Source organism: Adiantum capillus-veneris, chromosome 22 (genome assembly GCF_014529385.1).
Source record: "Adiantum capillus-veneris isolate H3 chromosome 22, ASM1452938v2, whole genome shotgun sequence".
Classification (NCBI taxonomy): domain Eukaryota; kingdom Viridiplantae; phylum Streptophyta; class Polypodiopsida; order Polypodiales; family Pteridaceae; genus Adiantum; species Adiantum capillus-veneris.
Window position 1 is genome coordinate 136,614,560 of NC_140952.1, and position 17,912 is coordinate 136,632,471.

The window sequence follows — 17,912 nt, forward strand, 5'->3', positions numbered from 1 at the left end:
CATTCAATATTAAGTTTAAATATTCGTGTGTTTAATGCAGGTATGGATGATGAGGAGTTTCTTTCTTCTTTGTCACCGCAGCAGAGACAGTGGTACGTGGAGCGTCATCGCTCTGGCGCATCATCGCGCGTTCCTACACCATCCGCATCTCCCTCTCTTTCGGAGCATTCGGCGCGCTCCGAAGCTTCGGCGTCGACGAGACGAGCTTCACACTCGTCTAGACACCGGCGCTCTAGTGGTGGCGGTGGCGGTTGTTGTGGGGATTCCGCCACCGATGCCTCCACACCGCCTCGTGTTCGACGAGGCTCTTTACCCTCCCCTTCTTTGCCCGCCCCCACACCAGCCACATCATCGCCATCTACGCCAGGTTTTGCACGGCTGACTGTTCCTAGAAGCTACACACCTCTACATACTCCGCCAGGAGCCACCCCACTCGACACTCCTCACTTCGGGGCCCAGACGCCGGTGGAGACACCTGACGTCCGTACCCCCATCGACACGCCGCTAGAGACCCCTGCCGGGACACCCAGGTTCACGCGTCACCGGCCAGAGGGCTTGCCTTACTCCGTCGACATCAGCGGCGGCATCATCATGGATGATGACGGTAAGAAGGTGATCTCGCGCATGCGTGGTCTTTGCTCTCAGCTGTTTAGACACTATATACTAAACAAATGGAGTGAAGTACCAAGTGATTTAAAAAACAGAGTCATCAGCATACTTCATGATGAGTTTCCCGTTCCAACACGAGATCAGCGCTTCAATGAAGACCTAATGAAGATTCGAATGCGCGAATACTGCAAACACAAGCGTTCCGAAGTGCAAAAAGCAATCAAGAATGAGTGGAATAGGCCAGATTGGCTGGCCAAAGAAGATTGGAAGAATGCGAAGAAAGCAGCGCGCGAGAATCCCGACAAGTGGAAGCAACAAAAGGATGCAGCCAGAGCGCGAGTAGAGGCAGGGAGCTCGCACCACTTGGGGAGCGGTGGATGGGCATCATTTGAGGCCGATTTTGTAAGTCTTTTCACGTTGCTCTTTATGCATGTTCGATAGTTTAGGGTTTATGAGTTTTTTAGTTCTAACATAATGAGATCTTTGTATGTTTTGACAGTGGTCGATGACAGGACGTGATCCCACACCGTACGAGCGCGAGTACGCAGACAGGAAGGGCTTAAACGCCCTGATGGACATTCTCAGTTCTCGCGGCGGCATGGTTAGTATTAGGGTTTACTCTTTTTTATTTTTTGTATTGTTTTATAAATGTCATTATATGTTTATACTTACTGAAAGCTGTCTTATTGTCTTTTTTTGCAGAATCCGACAGATACGTCGCTTGGACGCGATGAGACGTCTGACTAGACGACGTCAGTTTAGCCGTAGCTAGATAGCACTAGTTTAGGGTTTCTCATAGCTTATGTATCATGAGACGGATTTTATACGTCTTTTTGAACCATGTATATTATTACATTTGTCACCGCAGTTCCTTTTGCCAATCAATTCTTTATGCCTATGATGTTGTACAATTGTCATTATTACATTTGCCAATCAATTCATTTTGCCTATGATGTGTACAATTGTCAATTTTGCAAACAATGCGTCTTGTGGGTGACTATTTTGGGTCTATTATCTACCTTTGCACTTTTTTTAAAAAGTGAATCAAGTACAATATGGTTGATGGGTGGCAGGGCATTCAATGCCCTGCCACCAAAAAAATATTATCTCGGACGTCGCTATAAGCGTCGCTATTTATGGCTCTGTAGCGTCGCTATGAGCGTCGCTATAGTCTTCTGTGTAAACGTCGCTATAAGCGTCGCTATAGGCGTCGCTATATGCGTCGCTATATAGCGACGCTCATAGTGACGTATATAGCGACGCCTATAGCGACGCTTATAGCGACGCTCGCGTAGCGACGGTTTTAGCGACGCCGGGGGTTATAAAAACCCAATGTATTTCCGTCGCTAACAGCGTCACAAGAGCACACAACCTCTTGTAGTGTAGCCTCGTGCATTAATGCACGGTAAATGCCTTTAGAATGTGGTTTCCAAAAGAGGCTACTCCTGGGCCATCTCCAAGCGTCCCATTCAAAGTTGGATTCACAAATTGGATAGCCAAAGCTTGGTCCTACTTAGCCAATGAGACCCTAAATTTGGCACAAAGGGCCTCAGCATGGGATACAGGGTTAAGGATGCCAAGTCCTCCTTGGTCTACCGGGCGAGCAACTACCTCCCATCTAGCCCACTGCCATGGCAGGGAGGTTTTTGTGTTTTCTTCCAAAGAAACCTTTTCACTGGTTTTAAGAATTCTTTCCAGTTACATTTAGATATCTTGAGCACGGGGTTGAGGAAAGCAATATACGGGATCATAAAAGCATTAATCACTCTAATCCGGCTTTGGAAGGGGAGGAGAACAAATTCCCATCTTCTCATTTTTTAGCTTAATTTTTCAAGGACCCATTGAAATATTTGCATATGGGTAACATCCATCCCTACAGGGGCTCCCAAGTGTCTGAATACACTCCTTTTTGAGATAATCTCTCATGTCCAGACTACAGGGTCAAAAGAGTTGTTCTTCCACAAGGAGATAATTAGCCTTGACTTCTCTATATTGCACTTGGATCTTGAGGCCACGGCAAATGTTTGCACAATCTCTAGATCCGGCCCTCCTGAAAACTTGAGAGCAATCCTTCAAGAATAGGAGCGAATCATCTGCAAAAATTTTGGCCAGTAGTTGTCGTTGCTCGGTAATGCCAGACCTTGAATCTCTCCTTGCGCAGCACTCGCTTTGAGCATCGTATGAGACGATGTGACCCGATGGAAAAAATCAAGGGGGCTAGGGGACATCCTTGATTTATAAACCTTTGAACCTCAAAAGAGCCCACAATTTTGTCATTAAATAGGAGCTCTGATTGGCTGTCAATGCCTAGCGTGCGTATGACGCGAAAAAGGGGGCGAGGGGACATCCTTGATTTATAAACCTTTTAACCTCAAAAGAGCCCACAATTTTGTCATTAAATAGGAGCTCTGATTGGTTGTCAATGCCTAACGTGCGTATGACACGACAAAGGCGAGGCCCAAAGCCTAGAGCTCCCATGACTTCTTCTATATAGGACCATTCTATTCTATCATAGGCTTTGTCGAGGTCCAGCTGCAGCAAGATGCACTCTTGCTTGCAGAAGGATGCATACTCTATTCCTACCATTGCCAAGATATTTTCATATATAGATCTCCCTTTAATGAACCTGTGTTGATGAGAAGAGATGATTTGACTCAGAAGGGGGGCAAGTCTAGGAGCATTTTCCTTGGAAATAATTTTGTATGCTGCTGACATCATTGTAATGGGACGCCAATGTTTAAGTTGAGAGTAGCAGATCTGTTTGGGGATTGGCTTGATAAGCCCTCTCTTAACACTTGCATCCAATGACTCTTCGAAAATAGTTTGATTGGCCATCCATGTGACTCGGCCCTTGAGATCATCCCAAAATTTCCTGAAGAATTCAACCATCAGTCCATCCCAACCGGGGGACTTTGCATTGCCAAGAGCTTTTAGTGCCGCTGAGCATTCCTCCTCCGAGAAGGCCTTTTCCATGCGGTTAGCTTCCTCCTGGGGAACCTTCTTTTCAACACTCCCAGGTAAAGACACTCGGGCTTGTTCCACTTCCTGAGATCGGGCCTCTGGTTGGTCGATAATCTAGCTGAGATAATTGAGCTTAAATCCAGCCATCTCATCTTGGTTTTGAATTGTGTTCCCTTTCTCATCATCGAGCACTTGCACGTGGCCTCGACTCTTCCTCACTTTTAGAGCCCTAAAAAAATGTGCTTGGTTAGAAGGCTCTGGTTGAAGGAAAGTTTCCCTAGAGAGAAATCTCGCCTTCTTGATTTCCTCTAGCTGTTCGTTGTCCAGGTGAGATTTAGCTTCAAGTCATCACTTGTGCTCATCCTTGGTAGCTAGTCCGATAGCCTTCATAGAGGCTAATTGCGCTACCTCCTCTGTGAGATGTTTGATATGTGCCTCATTGACTTTTTTAACCCGAGGACCCGAAGTTTTGATAGCTTTTTAACACTCCAAACAAATATATTCCAAGCACTAGGTTTATTCATCCCCACATCTTTCTTGAGCTTTCCCAACGCTTTCTTGGTGATGCTTCTGAAGAGAGGGTCTTTGAACAGGTGTGTCCCTGTAACCAGAAGCTTTTTCTCCCCTCTTGAGGATTGCCCTCCCCCTTTATCTTTCTTGAGTTGTAAGTGTAATGGCATGTGATCGGAGAGGTTTTTTGTTGATATTACCTTCATTTCTAACGTCGATGAGATCCAGTCATCTTGATGAGAGCAGTAGCATATGTCCTGCCGGGAGGTCATGCGGGAATACTGAAGGCTTGTGTAGGTGAATCCAGGCATGCTGTTCCATGGGCCCACTTCCCACAAGTCAATCATAACCCAAAAGCTCATCCATTTAGAAATTTTCAAGCCAGCCAATATACTAGTGGAGCCTGTTCTTTCCTTGCTCTTCTCGACCATATTGAAAAATCCAACCATCAGCCACTCCGCTTCGATCGGAGTATCCTTGAGCTGCATCCACAGTTTAGCTCTATCCTTTGCATTGCAAGGGCCGTAAACATTTACTATGGTGATGGGTTGATTGTCCCATCTGATTCTAACACCAAGGACTTGTTCGGAGGGTTGGTTTAGAACCATCTTTGGCTCCAAATCTTTGTCAGCAATGAGCATGACTCCACTGAAACCGTCACTTCCTTCCCTATAAAAGATAAGTTTTCTTTCTACAGCCCGTTTTCTCTTGCTACGAGCATCCAAATGGTGCTCTTGGATGGTCCAGCAATTGACTGCCTTCTCTTTCTTCACTTCTTCCTAGAAGAGAGTGGCCTTCTTCCGGGTTTTTAATCCCTTCACGTTCCAAGATAGAATAGAGAGAGTATCCATCATTGGGAAAGGGGGACAAATTCTTCTGCCTCTAGGAACTCTTCAACAGAGTTCTCATTCAGGTTGTCCTCTTACATTGTCTCCTTTTCTGCTGGAACCTACATTGTATCCAAGCTTGGAAGTTAAAAGGTCCCCTTTATTCGTCTTTCCCAACACTTCAAATATGTTGTCATATAGGAAAGGAGGCTTTGGGAAATCCGGCGGGAGACTTTTGATTTGTCCCAAGGCCCTAGCCTGCGCCTGAACCGTTTACATGAAATATGGGATACTTGGTGCGAGCCCTCATCTTTTGACTTAAGAGTTGGAGACATCACGATCTTCTGGATTACTGGGGTGGTCGTTCTTTGCTGAGTAGTGGATGAAAAGCGGTAGCTTTGGGTTGTCTTGCCCTTACCCCAATTTCCATGATCTTATTTCTCCACATCTTTATCTAAGTTGACTTTATTTTGACCACCCTCTGCCTTGCCAAGATTTTCAGTAGGATTGTTTGTTGGATCTACTGTTTGTTGGATCTACTGTATTTGTGCCACCCTGTGGGGTAGCCTATAATTCGCTTCTCTCCATCACCTGTTCTATAGGCTTTAGCACCTCAGCGGGACACACCCTTGCATAATGTTCGAATTTGTTGCATTTAAGGCATGCCTCGAAGAAGGTGTTAAAGTTCAAAGGAAGATCTTTAGTCTGGCCCCAACATTCACCACCAAGTTCTTTGGCTATGGCTTTCGCAGATCCCATCAGATATAGACCTTGTTTGTTGCTACACCCGAGGCTCTGGCAGATGGGACAAAAAGTGGATCACCAAGCAAAGTTGTGAGGTCCTTCAAGTTCTTTCTAATCCATACCGGGAAGTTGACAAACTCCACCCATACTGGGCAGAGATCCTTGAATGCCTCGTTAGATTCAAACAGAGGGTCCCAAGGGAGCACGCACACCGGCGCGTGATTGAAGAATAGCGCGCTTTTGGCCAAAACCCTCTCAACCATTGCACTGTCGTTGAACTGAACCGACACAAATCGTTTTGCTATATATTGGGTGAACATTACCGAGCCGTGCTGATCCAAAACCAGTGGACTGTAGAGCCAGTTACTGAGCTCAATTCTATTGGGAACTCTCCCCATAAACCCGAAGACTAGAGTAGAATTTGCAACCTCCGCAAGTTGTCTTTTCACAATGGCAGGGGGAACAACCACCATAATGGCATCTTCCACCTCGACACGCTGCGGGAGCACCTTCTTGAGTGCTTGGAAAGCTCTGTCCCATTTGGCCACTTCAATAGAATCCTCCTGCGTCGCTGAATCTTTGCGTGACCTTTTTTTCAATAATAGCACACAAAGGATTCATGCTAGGTCTTTTTCCACGTATGTATTTCTATGTTTCAGTTCCTTCTTACTCAGATTAGTAAGGGAGCTTTGACCGCTATCATCGACGCCCAATTTCACAAAGTCGATAGCCTTCAGAGCGTCGGGCTGCTCTTTGCGTGCCACTGCTTCGATGTAGGATGGCTTAGAGGAGCTCGCCATGGCGTGGTGGAAGAACAAAAAGTAGGTTGCCCACACAAAAAGTAGGTGAACCCCCATTTAAAAAAGTAGGTTGCCCACACAAGCAACACCTTTGCTTTGGTAAAAAGTAAACAAAATGGGAAGCCTGAGAAGAAGCACTAAAAAACGATTATTTACTTTAGAAAAAAATCGCGAGTAAGGGCACTAGCAAAAGCGATTATTTACTTGAAGCTAAACGCGATTATTAACTATGAGCGTGAAGCCCAGCACATGAAGATGGCGATGGCGATTGTCCTTTGTTTTAAAGCCAAGCTACTTAAGATTTGGGGTCTGAAACACATGTGCCGATAAGCTCAAGCAAGGGAGCACGAAGGGAGGCGAAACCCAGGTGATGCCACACTCAAGCAGTGAAGCTGAGAGCGATGCCGTGACTACGAAATGAGCCTTCCTCTTGTCACTTGCTCTTCACCAATCCGATAGAGCGCTCCCAAGGCCAAAACCACTGCTCACCTAGCTCACCATCGCTCTGTTTCTTCAGCCCCTGGATGTGCTTGTCTAACAAGTTTTGACTTTTTAGATAAGAGATGTCCTCGTTCAAGTGAATCCTAGAGAGAGATCCAAACTAGATCCCACAGTGACAAGGCGAAGCTCCAGTAAGTGCCAAGGATGAGGGTTGAGAGATCAACCTCAACATATCAAAGCCTTACCCTCAATTGCATGATGATGGTGATGCTGATGACGACAATGATGGCAATGCAGTTGATGATGACTCCCTGGGGGATGCCCTTAAGGAGGAATCACGTGACTTGGGTGCCATGGGTCTATAGCTAGATGTAAGTGCTTCTAATGACCTCATGTACGGTGAATTATGACGTCATGAAAACACGCGTATATATTTAATCTCTTATTTTTTTCAATTTTAATGAAATTAATTGTTTGTCAATAGTCTACGATCAGCTCTCTTCACAGATTATGCGTTTTTGTATGTGAATCATTGTATTAGAATATTTCTTCTATGAATGTGAGTATACCGTGTACAAAAAATGTATACTTCTAAAATGTGAATATCTCTGGCATCATCATGAAATCTTGAATATCATACCAAAGCATCGCTTTTAGAGTCAATATTACCATATCTATTTTGTTACATTGTCATAAACAGTAATAAAGTGGAAACAATAATACATCTTAAACTCATATACTCCTATCTACAATATCTAGGAGGTAAAGTTTACAAGTACAATGCATCCTATGCTTAAGGTAGATCCTATGTCATGTATGGTGACATCTATGATAGTTAAGTGTCAAAATCCATATGCACCCTAAGTTTCTTGATTGAATATAAGAATATTAAGATAAACTCACATCGAGCTAGCTTGGTTGGTCCCCAGACCCACTGAAAATTCACTATGGCCTACATAAGGCTATTGCAAAGAATTTCATAATAGGTATACTCATGATTTGTGAATTGGAAAAAAAAAAGGATTTCATAATAGGAGGCTTCTTTGTGAGAGAGAAACTAGTATTTTAAAACATGTGATATCACAATAAAAGATTATATTTTTTGAAAAAAAATTATAACAACAATGAACTATTTAGATTACAATAAATATATTTCAAAAGCATAAAAATAATGTTTATAGATACTCAATGCCTCTCTTTAAAGAGAGAGATACATAAATGTGAACCGTCTCCCACATGGGCATAAAAATAATAATTTAAAATTTAATATCATTAGCTTGTCATGTGACACTAATCCATAAGCTTTATCCAATGGTCCACAGATGCACCCAAAATCCAACCCTTTACTTAGTACTACTTATGTGGTCTAAAGAGAATACTAAGGTAAACTCGCATCGAGCCATGGAATCAACTATTGGTGCATATGTATCATCTATGCCAAAAAGTGGGTGTAGGAAGAAAATGTGATAAGAAGCACTCGTCCTCCCACCAATGTCTCTCTCTCTCTCTCTCTCTCTCTCTCTCTCTCTCTCTCTCTCTCTCTCTCTCTATATATATATATATATATATATATATATATATATATATATATATATATATATATATATATATATATATATATATATATTGTTTCTCTGGTGACGGAACACGACAATGAATTATTCCTATTTAGCTATAGGGATTATTTTACATTAGACTTACAAGAATCTGCATGGGCCACATATCTACCTAGAGCTCTCCCTGGTGATATAAGCATGACCATCTCTTTTCATGGTAGACCAGTAAACTCCTAACCAAGTTAATCATCATAGAGTTAAGTCTTCTACAAAATGAATCCCTACTACCATGGTATGAGCTTGATTTAAGTAGTTTTCTTGTTTCTTAGGGCTTATACATAGAAGTAGGATCCTGTCCTTATTTTTTTGATACAATCTTCTAGCCAACAACTGATACAAACCTGATTGCATCAATGGTGGTGTAAGTAGAAGTAGGATCTATGAGATTTCTTGAGCTATGGTAATCAAAGAGACAATATCTTCTGACCATCTTAGAATCATTTCTACTAACAACATGTAAGCATCGAGCAAATCATCATCTACTCGTTTCAGTGGTTCCCCGCAGTGATCCTTGACAGAGGATCCACTCATTGGTGTGTGATGCCCTTCTTGAATACCACTATAAATCAAATTCTAGTAGGATGATAAACCATCTAACAATCCTACCTATGTTGCATGGCTTGTTAGCTAGATAGAGTAGGGCTTGGTGGTCCACAAAGAAGACAAACTTATTAGCTAATAAGTAGCATCGAAATTTCTTAACCGCATACATCATTCCAATGCCTTCCCTTTCAACTGTGGTGTAGTTCTTTTCTACTAGGTTTAACTACCTCCTAGAAAAAGAGATAGAATTATTCATTATGCCCTCTTCTAGTTGAGCTAATATGCAAGTGATAGAAAAATTTGAAGCATCGATATGCACATGGAAATCTTTGTTCCAATCAATCCATTCAAAATGTCCATTTGAAATAGTAATAAGGCCATAAATGGGTTTTGCAATCTATGATAGTAGCCACAATGCCTTATGAATGCTTGTACTTCCTTGGCACTACTCGGTATAGGCATCCCAACAATTGCTGCCACCTTTTGCATATCAACAATACCATTTTCAAGACAATATATCCGAGAATTTTTCCACGTCTAACCATGAATACAGACTTCTCAATATTTTAGTAAATCCTATATAGGTGACATTTCTCAAAGATGCATTTGAGGTGCTCAAAATGGTTTTCTCTTTTTGCGGAATACACACAAAGATCATCCATGTAAACTTCTAAGAAATTCCGGAGATACTCCTTGAAGGAATGGCTCATTAGCCGTTGGAATGTTGCTGATGCAATGGTGAGTCCAAAAGGCATGCCCTTGTACGCTAAAATTTCCCATTTTGTGGTGGCAAAAAGTTTTATATTGTTTTTTTGGATCTATGGCCATCTGCTTGTATCCAGAAAATCCATCCAAGAAGCTATAAGCTTCCTTTTTCAGCTACTCGTTCTAAAACATCATACATGATAGGAAGAGGATAGTTATCTTGTATAGTAGCTGCATTCACCTTTTTGAGGTTCACATACACCCTAATTTTCTCGCTCTTTTGTGGTACTACCACAATAGGCAACACCCAATCAGTGTGTTCAATTTTCTAGATGTACTATACTTCCTTGAGTTTTTCAATCTATTTTTTGATCTTCTTAGGGAATGTCTCATTGTAGGTGTATGGTCTTTGTCTACTTGGTTTAACATCTTCTCCCGGGGCAGTCACTTATCAAAAGACCCCTATATCACGTGCGTTCAAGAGGTAATTAATAATACCCCAATATACATACTTACACTGTGAGCTTATTTAAAAAACCCCCACCCCCCTCTGTATGTATACATTTTGGTCTTTTAATAATCCTCTCCGGTTAACTCACGTGATATCATACACATTCTAAAAAGTGACCGCCCCAGGCATCATCTCTCATAGGAATAGTATGCTGACAGATTTTAGGAACCACTCTCTTGAGATCTTTGTAAGACCAAGAAAAGACATCCATGTACTTCTTCAAGGTTCTAATAAGGATCTCTTTCTCTTCTTGAGACAAATCTATAGCTATGTATGCTAGCTTCGAGTCTTCTCTAGGCTCTGCTAGGTCAATTCATTTTGCATTTTCAAGACCCTCATAGGATTTCCCAGATTCCTTGGGTTGTCTCATCGGTTGCTCCACTATGATCCATCAATTTTGCACAGTATACTTCTTGTAATGTGATTGAACACTGATTGCCTTTGGTTTATCATTCTCGGATTCCATTTTAATGGTCCAAACCTCCTTTAAGGTCTGTTTAAACTCCCTATACTTTGCTTTTTGTTTCATTTTGGTCATTGGAGGTTACTTTTCTCTGGTTTCATATGGCTTACTTGATCTCTGTTTGGTTTTGTTCATTGATTCATGTCTTTTGTTTTCCCCTTCCCCGAGGTAGGAGATCTCCTCATTATCTTGTCCTTGATGCAATCTTTTGCATCTACCATCATCAAGAGCTGAGTTTTGTCCCCTATTTCTGTTTCTTGGTGTAGTCTTCTCAATTTTTTCTCTCACTTCCAATGATATTTTTGTTGGCATCTGTGATGTTGATTTGAAAAATCAAAAAACTTTTTCCCCCTTCCCCTGAGTAGCAATTTGGCCCTGACATATTCCTAGAGTTGGATTCCTCATTCGTGAGTATTCCCTCTTCTAACTCGTTAGTGGTATCATAGTAGTGATAAGAGAAAACTTGTTGTTTCTCAATCAACTCAATGTATACCATCTAGATAGGAATTATTTTGTATCCCTCCTCATCTGAGAATTGTGTAGATGTGGATTTGTTAATGTATACATCATAGTGGCCAAAATGTAAGTCCACTCAAATGGTTCAAACAAGTGTTCCAAAAAGGGTTCTGGTGAATACTCATTGTTTGCCTCTTGGTCTAAAACACAATGTCCTCTTCTTAAACTACCACTCTCAAAGGCTCCACACATCCAAATTGGCATGTGTGCATAGCCATGACAGAAATAAGTTTTCGTTGAGGTCTCTGAATCCATTTCCTAAATTGGTGTCCTAAGGACATCCTTGTAGGATTGATCTTTTAAGTTTACCCGTGTAATCATTTTCTCAATCTTGGATCAACTATATTTGCTTCATGAAAGGTCTTCTCAAAATGATTTCATAGTTCAAATTTTTTTCCCGAAATCTACAACAAGAAAAGTATGTTGGTAGTCAATTCCACAAGAGCTAACTAGCACATTCTCCAATAATCCCATGGGTTTCTCAATGTGCCTATCTTTTAATTGCAGTTTCATTTGTTTTTTCCTTATGGGGATAGGCTTCCCAGACTGCTTTCGTTGCTATAGCAATACTTTCCCCACTGTCTAGAGCAGTCATGTCCATTACATCATTGTATTGTACTAGAAGGGTAATGTTTCCTTCGTTTCCCTCATAGTAGTCTCCAACTTTGTTCATGGGTATGGATGTGGCAATCGTTGCCCGCGACTCTTCCTTATGGAACTCTTCAAGGTTTTCTTTGGTCAATCCCGTTATGCCCATTTTTTCCATGGTACCTTACAGATCCCTCCATAGACATGGTTTTAACTTAAGTAGCTCACCCAATGTGATGGTACATAGGATAGGAGCCGACATGATTGAGGGAAAATTCTCCACATCCAAAGTCTGTTTTGGTCTATTGAATTTCATAGTTTTATAGACCAGTGATTTTTCTTCGTTTTCTTCTAAGTATGAGGGCAATGTTTGGAGTGTTTGAGCCTTCGATAGGCTTGACTGCTCCAATCTCCATACAAAGATTGTTCATCCAACTCCATGGGTGGTTGATCTAGCCAAACTTCCTCAATGGGAGCAGACTTTAGGCTTTTGTTGTTCAATTCCCTCACTCATTTCCATTTATGATTTGGTTAGTCTTCCTCTACTAAGGGAATTCCATCTAGCCCTTCATCACTGTCTGAAACTGTCATCTCATATTTGTCAATTCTTGCTAAAATTTCATTTTGTTAGCATCTTTCATTTCCATGGATTTTGATTTTGCTGGTTTTTTTATGATTTTTAATTTTTTCTTTTATGTTTCTAGCAATGATTGTGTGATTTGCACTAAGTTCTTATAAGCTTCAAGCTTTGTAGCTTCCATGTCTGGTGTTGGGTAGTTTTTCCATTTCATCTCCAGTGTTTGATCTGCTTTTAGTCCCACTTGGAAAGCTTCCGAGGCTGCAATGATGGGTTCATATATCTTGTCTACCAACACGGATCCTCCCGATCTTGGTCACTATCTTACTGTAGTGAAAATGAGAACCACAAATATAAATGTCATATCGTGGGACAAGGTTGATTAAACTAGTGCATGGAGGCTACGAGAGGTTGTCCGTCTCTCAAAAAACACACTCAATCTTTATCCAACCCAAATCTACATTCAACTACATGTCATGCAATCGATGGTAGCTATGACACTACTGCAAACAAATCTCAATGGTTCACCAGGCAAACAAAGTCCAAACAAGACCAAACTTATAGGATGGGTAGAAAACATCTAAGGACATATGACCACTTGCCCCAAAATCCTACTTATTATGTATAGGGCAAATTTGACCTAACAATTTTCAGCCTCAAATACACCCTACAGCTCAGCAATAATGTTCCTACACCCCTCCAATGCATAAAATGAAATTTTGTTAAGTAAACCTTGAGTTATGAGCATATTAAGGAGTAGGTGCGCAACAACAAAAACACAATTTTACCATAAGAAATGCACAATGTCACAAAGAGATTACACATGTGAATGAAATGAAATAGATGGCACTTCAAACTGACACTTTACAAGGGAGTTATGAGATTGAGAAGAAAGCAAGAGAGTACATGCCTATTATCCAAAAGTCTCCTAGGTTTTTACAAAAACCTGGTGTTTATACCTTAGCCAAAGATTCAGGGTTCAAAATTTGAAAAAGATTCTAACTCTCAGTAGCCTAGGATTTCAATGATACAATCTAGAAGCACGTAGCCCCACTTTGTGTGGCTCATAATCACAAAATGGTTACAAATTAATTCCAAAAAAAAAAAGAATTACAACAGCTTAGGGCTATAGATATCCAAAGTGATCCAAAAGTGAAAATTTACATCATATATAGACTGAGTTTGTAGGCTCCCGATGTTAGCTACATGCTAACACTGACCCTATAATATTTGTGAACTACCAAGGGGATAAATATATGGTGAAAGACAGGACCATGTACATATTCATTGAAAATCCTTAAGGGATAGACAAATTGGGGTAACTGGTTGGTGAAGAGAAAAATGGAAACCAACTTTGCATCATAGTGGGTGAACTCTTTGAGAAACGTAGGTACAACCTATTGAGTTCTTTCTCACAAAGCTTCAAAGCTTTCTTCATCTCTCCACCTCCAAGATCAAGCAAGTTATCACCTCAGAGATCTTGACGTCGCCCTAATACGAGTTGGAGGGATGCACAAATGTGGTACGTGTGTGTGTGTGTGTGTGTGGGGGGGGGGGGGGGGGGGGGGGAGGAGAGAGAGAGAGAGAGAGAGAGAGAGAGAGAGAGAGAGAGAGAGAGAGGGTGGAATAGAGTTGCTTAAAATAGCACTCACTCTTTATTCTTCTATGTATATAAATAATAAGTAAGTGCATTAGTGAGGTGAGCGGGCAACAAACATTAGATGGATGTCCTCGAGCAAGGCACATGCCACCTTTAACCCAACAGTAGCCTTAACAAACCAATTTATAAAGGGGGAAGGGGTCTAAAAAGAGATGAAGTGTAAAAGAACTGGGTCACCAAATATGGATCAGAGATTTGGATGAAATCCCATTCCAGCCTGTCATATGATTTATCATAGTCAACTTGACAAAGATGAAACTATAACTAGATTCCTATGGATGTTCTAGGCATTCTCAAAGGGAAATAACTACTTTAATGATTTGCGTTCCTTTAATAAATCCTTTCTATTCAATCCTAAGAGGGATAGCTCTAGCAAAGATCTTGTAGGTAGTGGTGAGCATGGTGAGGGGCCTCCATTTAGAGAGATCCTCCTTACTCGCCCTTTTATTAAGAAGTTTGATTATACTAGTGTTGATGGTGATAGTCAAGGCCCCGAATTTGAGAGATTCCTCCCAGACTTTGAGAAGAGAGGGAGTGAGGGTTTTCTTGAACTTTTGGAAGAAATTTTTGGGCAACCCATTGCAACTTAGGGTTTTATTCTTCTTTAGGGAGTCAATGGCTACTTCTAACTCTACCGTACATAGAGGGAGGTCCTCTCTTGCTCAAGACTCGGGAAAGATGGTCACCTTTCTAGCTTTCCATACTTTTTTTGAGCAATAAAGATTCTTGGCATCCGAGGGGGAAGAGGCTAAGAAAAGAGATGCAAAGAGATTTTTTGTCACGTTGAGGTTTTCCTCTTGATTAGAGACAATAAACCATTGAATATTTAAGCGAGGGATAAATCTTGTGTGGCTTTCCTCTTTAGCATTTGGAACATATCACAAAAAGGCCTGTCAATTCTGCATGCCCACAATTCTCTAGAAAATACTTTGATGTGTTGTAAATCTACTACTTCTGTTTGGAGAGAATTGTGTATCATTGCTAAGGTGTCCTATTCTTGTGGAGAGAGGGAGCATAGGGATTCAAAATTTTCCAAGATAGAATATTTGATTTTATTTCTCTTTGTTTTGATCTCTGAGACTTTCTTTCAAAAACTAGTGAGGCAGCCTTGTATTTCTTTGACTGCTAGAGACCAGGTTATAGTTGTGGAGGCACCACTAGAGAAGGCTTCTTTCCAAGTTTTCTATATTTCCTCCTGGATGATGGGGAGATTGAAGAGAGTCGAGTCATTGTGGAACCAATGGTTTCTAATCTTGGGAGTGCTTGTTGTCAATGATGCTAACTATAGGGTAATGATCAGAAAGGCATGTCATGATTGAGGGGGTGGCTTTGACTCTATATAATGAGTCAAAGCTTCCCTCATTAAGCAATGGTTTTGAAAAAATCCCTTTGAGATTCTTGCCCTACAAGCTATCAAAGTCAATGGAGAAGATCTTCAAAAGAATCTCTCCTCTAATATCTCGAGTTTCAAGTCCTAGGTCTCCTCCAGCCATAGCACAAGCTCATGCAGTTTAACTCTAGGTTATCCTTGAGAATGGTCGAGTCTCACCACTCTCTCACAGAAAGCATGTGCGCAATACAGGCTGCACCTCCTTACAAATACTACATTGTGTCCATATATGTACGTGGGTCTATATCTTTCAGAACAAAACTTTGGCACTCTTTCCACTGCCTCCCCTCCCCCGTGTTGATGATAGGTGCCTTTCACGTGGTTGAATCTCTTGAAGTTTGATACAAGGAGTCAAGAACCATCATCAATGGATCTAAAAAACAATGCAATCTTCTCAAAGAGTCTCTCCAGTTGTGAGATGCAGTTAAACTTGGAGAATTTACTTGGCAAAAATGCTCCAAAGGGGATAAAGACAAAAAAGCGAGACTCGATCTTGTGTATGTATCTTCTCAAAAGTGGAAAGTCCTTTTATGTTCCATGATGTAATATTCATTAGAATGATTGGATTGAGATTTGGGATCCTTTGGGATCTTCTTACTCTGGCCGGAGTGTTGGGTAGGCTCCTCTTGTTCTCCTTACGCATGTCCATAGAAATTGCTTCCTCTTGAGATGTGGCCGGAGGGTAATTTGAGTCAGGGGTGGAGTGTGGAGGATTTTCCATGGAATTTACCTAGGCTTCTAGTGCCGAAAAAGATTCAATTCATCTGTGGATTTGGTTTGAGAGTTCTCAGCTATAGAGTCCTCCCAATCATGAAGAGAGAAAAGGACGATCAACTTGTTGGAGGATTGCTTCTTGCCCTTAGAGGATTTCCACTTGGTTCTTTGTATTCCAATGCTAGATTGGGAAAATCAACCCATATTGGGAAATTTTTTAAGGCAAATTCTCCGAGTAGAATTATTGTGCCACTTAAAGAAACATAGAGTTGAATTGCCTAAGAGCCAAGAACCTGTAGTGAGGGCTTGAAATTCCATGTCTCTATCTTTGAGCAAAAAATGTGAATTTTTGGAGGACATTCAATAGACTTGTTTCTATCCCCAATGGAAACCAGTTGTTCTTAATCCACCCTATCAGGGTTTCAATAGGGGGGAAAAACCTTCTTGAATATCGATTAAAGCTCGGCTTTCCAAGATGAGTTCTTGTTGTTTAATTTGGGATGCATGAATGAGTCTTGCAAATATGGCTTCATCGTGGAGCACAATCTACCAAATCTGGGACTGGCTCATCATCCAAATTGTTGAGGACGGTAGAATCTTCATCCTCTAGGGATATTTTGCATGAGAACCTTAACCAATCTTGATTGTATCCCGAACGAGAAGTGGGAGGCGCCCTGGACGATGTCATCTCAAAAAGTCTTCATCTTGAGTGCTAAAACCGTCACAACCTCAAAGGAGAAGAGGGAAAACAACAACGAGCAAAAGTAGAGTTGTGTCAAATAGTGCAGGTGTTGTAGCTTGAGATCATGGTGAACAAAGCAGATTGGAGTGCAAAATGGTCGGGCAAAAATGATCATGACCCATTTTACATGTATGATCCGCTTGCTAATCATCAACCAGCTCCTCTAGAGTCTTCTCCTCTACATCCTTGCTTGCCTTCCAAGATCTAGCCTCCACGGCCATCTATTGTCGATCTCAGCCTCGATCTCAGCCAGAGGGAGTCTCTCTCTCTCTCTCTCTCTCTCTCTCTCTCTCTCTCTCTCTCTCTCTCTCTCTCTCTCTCTCTCTCTCTCTCTCTCTCTCTCTCTCTGGTGAAAGCATGTTAACCTGTCATGCTTTTTCATGTCCCGAAAAATGCTAACTAGCACAATTTTGACATATGCTAACTAGTACAATAACTTGAGCTACATCTCCAAGATCTATGACATATGATATATCAATAGAAAGCACTTGAAACAAGGAGTCCAAATGTACAACCTCCGACAAATTTTGATATTATTTGTAAAAAATTTACCGGACGTCCAACTTTTTGAAGATGTGCTAACTTGAAACTGCTAACTAACACAAAAAGTGCGACAGGTTAACATGCTTTCACCCTCTCTCTCTCTCTCTCTCTCTCTCTCTCTCTCTCTCATATGAATGCTCGCACAAAAACATTGTAGCATTATACTTAACAATTTGATATGCCATACATTTCAAGGGAGTTGCAGGTCACTTGTATGATTGTACTTCAATGGATGAGAAAGAGTCGGGTCACTATGGAAAGTTACTTTTACACATGTGCAATAGAACATGCATGCTCATTGACAATGGTGTATCTTTATGGAGTGGAACCGATGGATTTATGTGTAAAAAACATAATGAGGATAGTGTGATTGACTATATGTCACTCTTCAAAGCCATCATGTATTGCATAAAGAGTTTTATTCTTGGCCAATGGACCGAGAATCAGACCTT

At 41.3% G+C, this 17,912-nt stretch overlaps 1 protein-coding gene across 1 annotated transcript in view; it reads left to right on the forward strand.

The window, feature by feature from the left end:
• Nucleotides 1-6,602: 6,602 nt before the first annotated feature.
• Nucleotides 6,603-17,912, forward strand: part of LOC147430288 (uncharacterized) — a 66,044-nt gene continuing 54,734 nt past the window's right edge. Inside the window, exon 1 of the mRNA XM_086495634.1 lies at nt 6,603-7,263. The gene's annotated coding sequence lies outside the window, so the exon portion shown is untranslated. The remainder of the gene's footprint in view (nt 7,264-17,912) is intronic.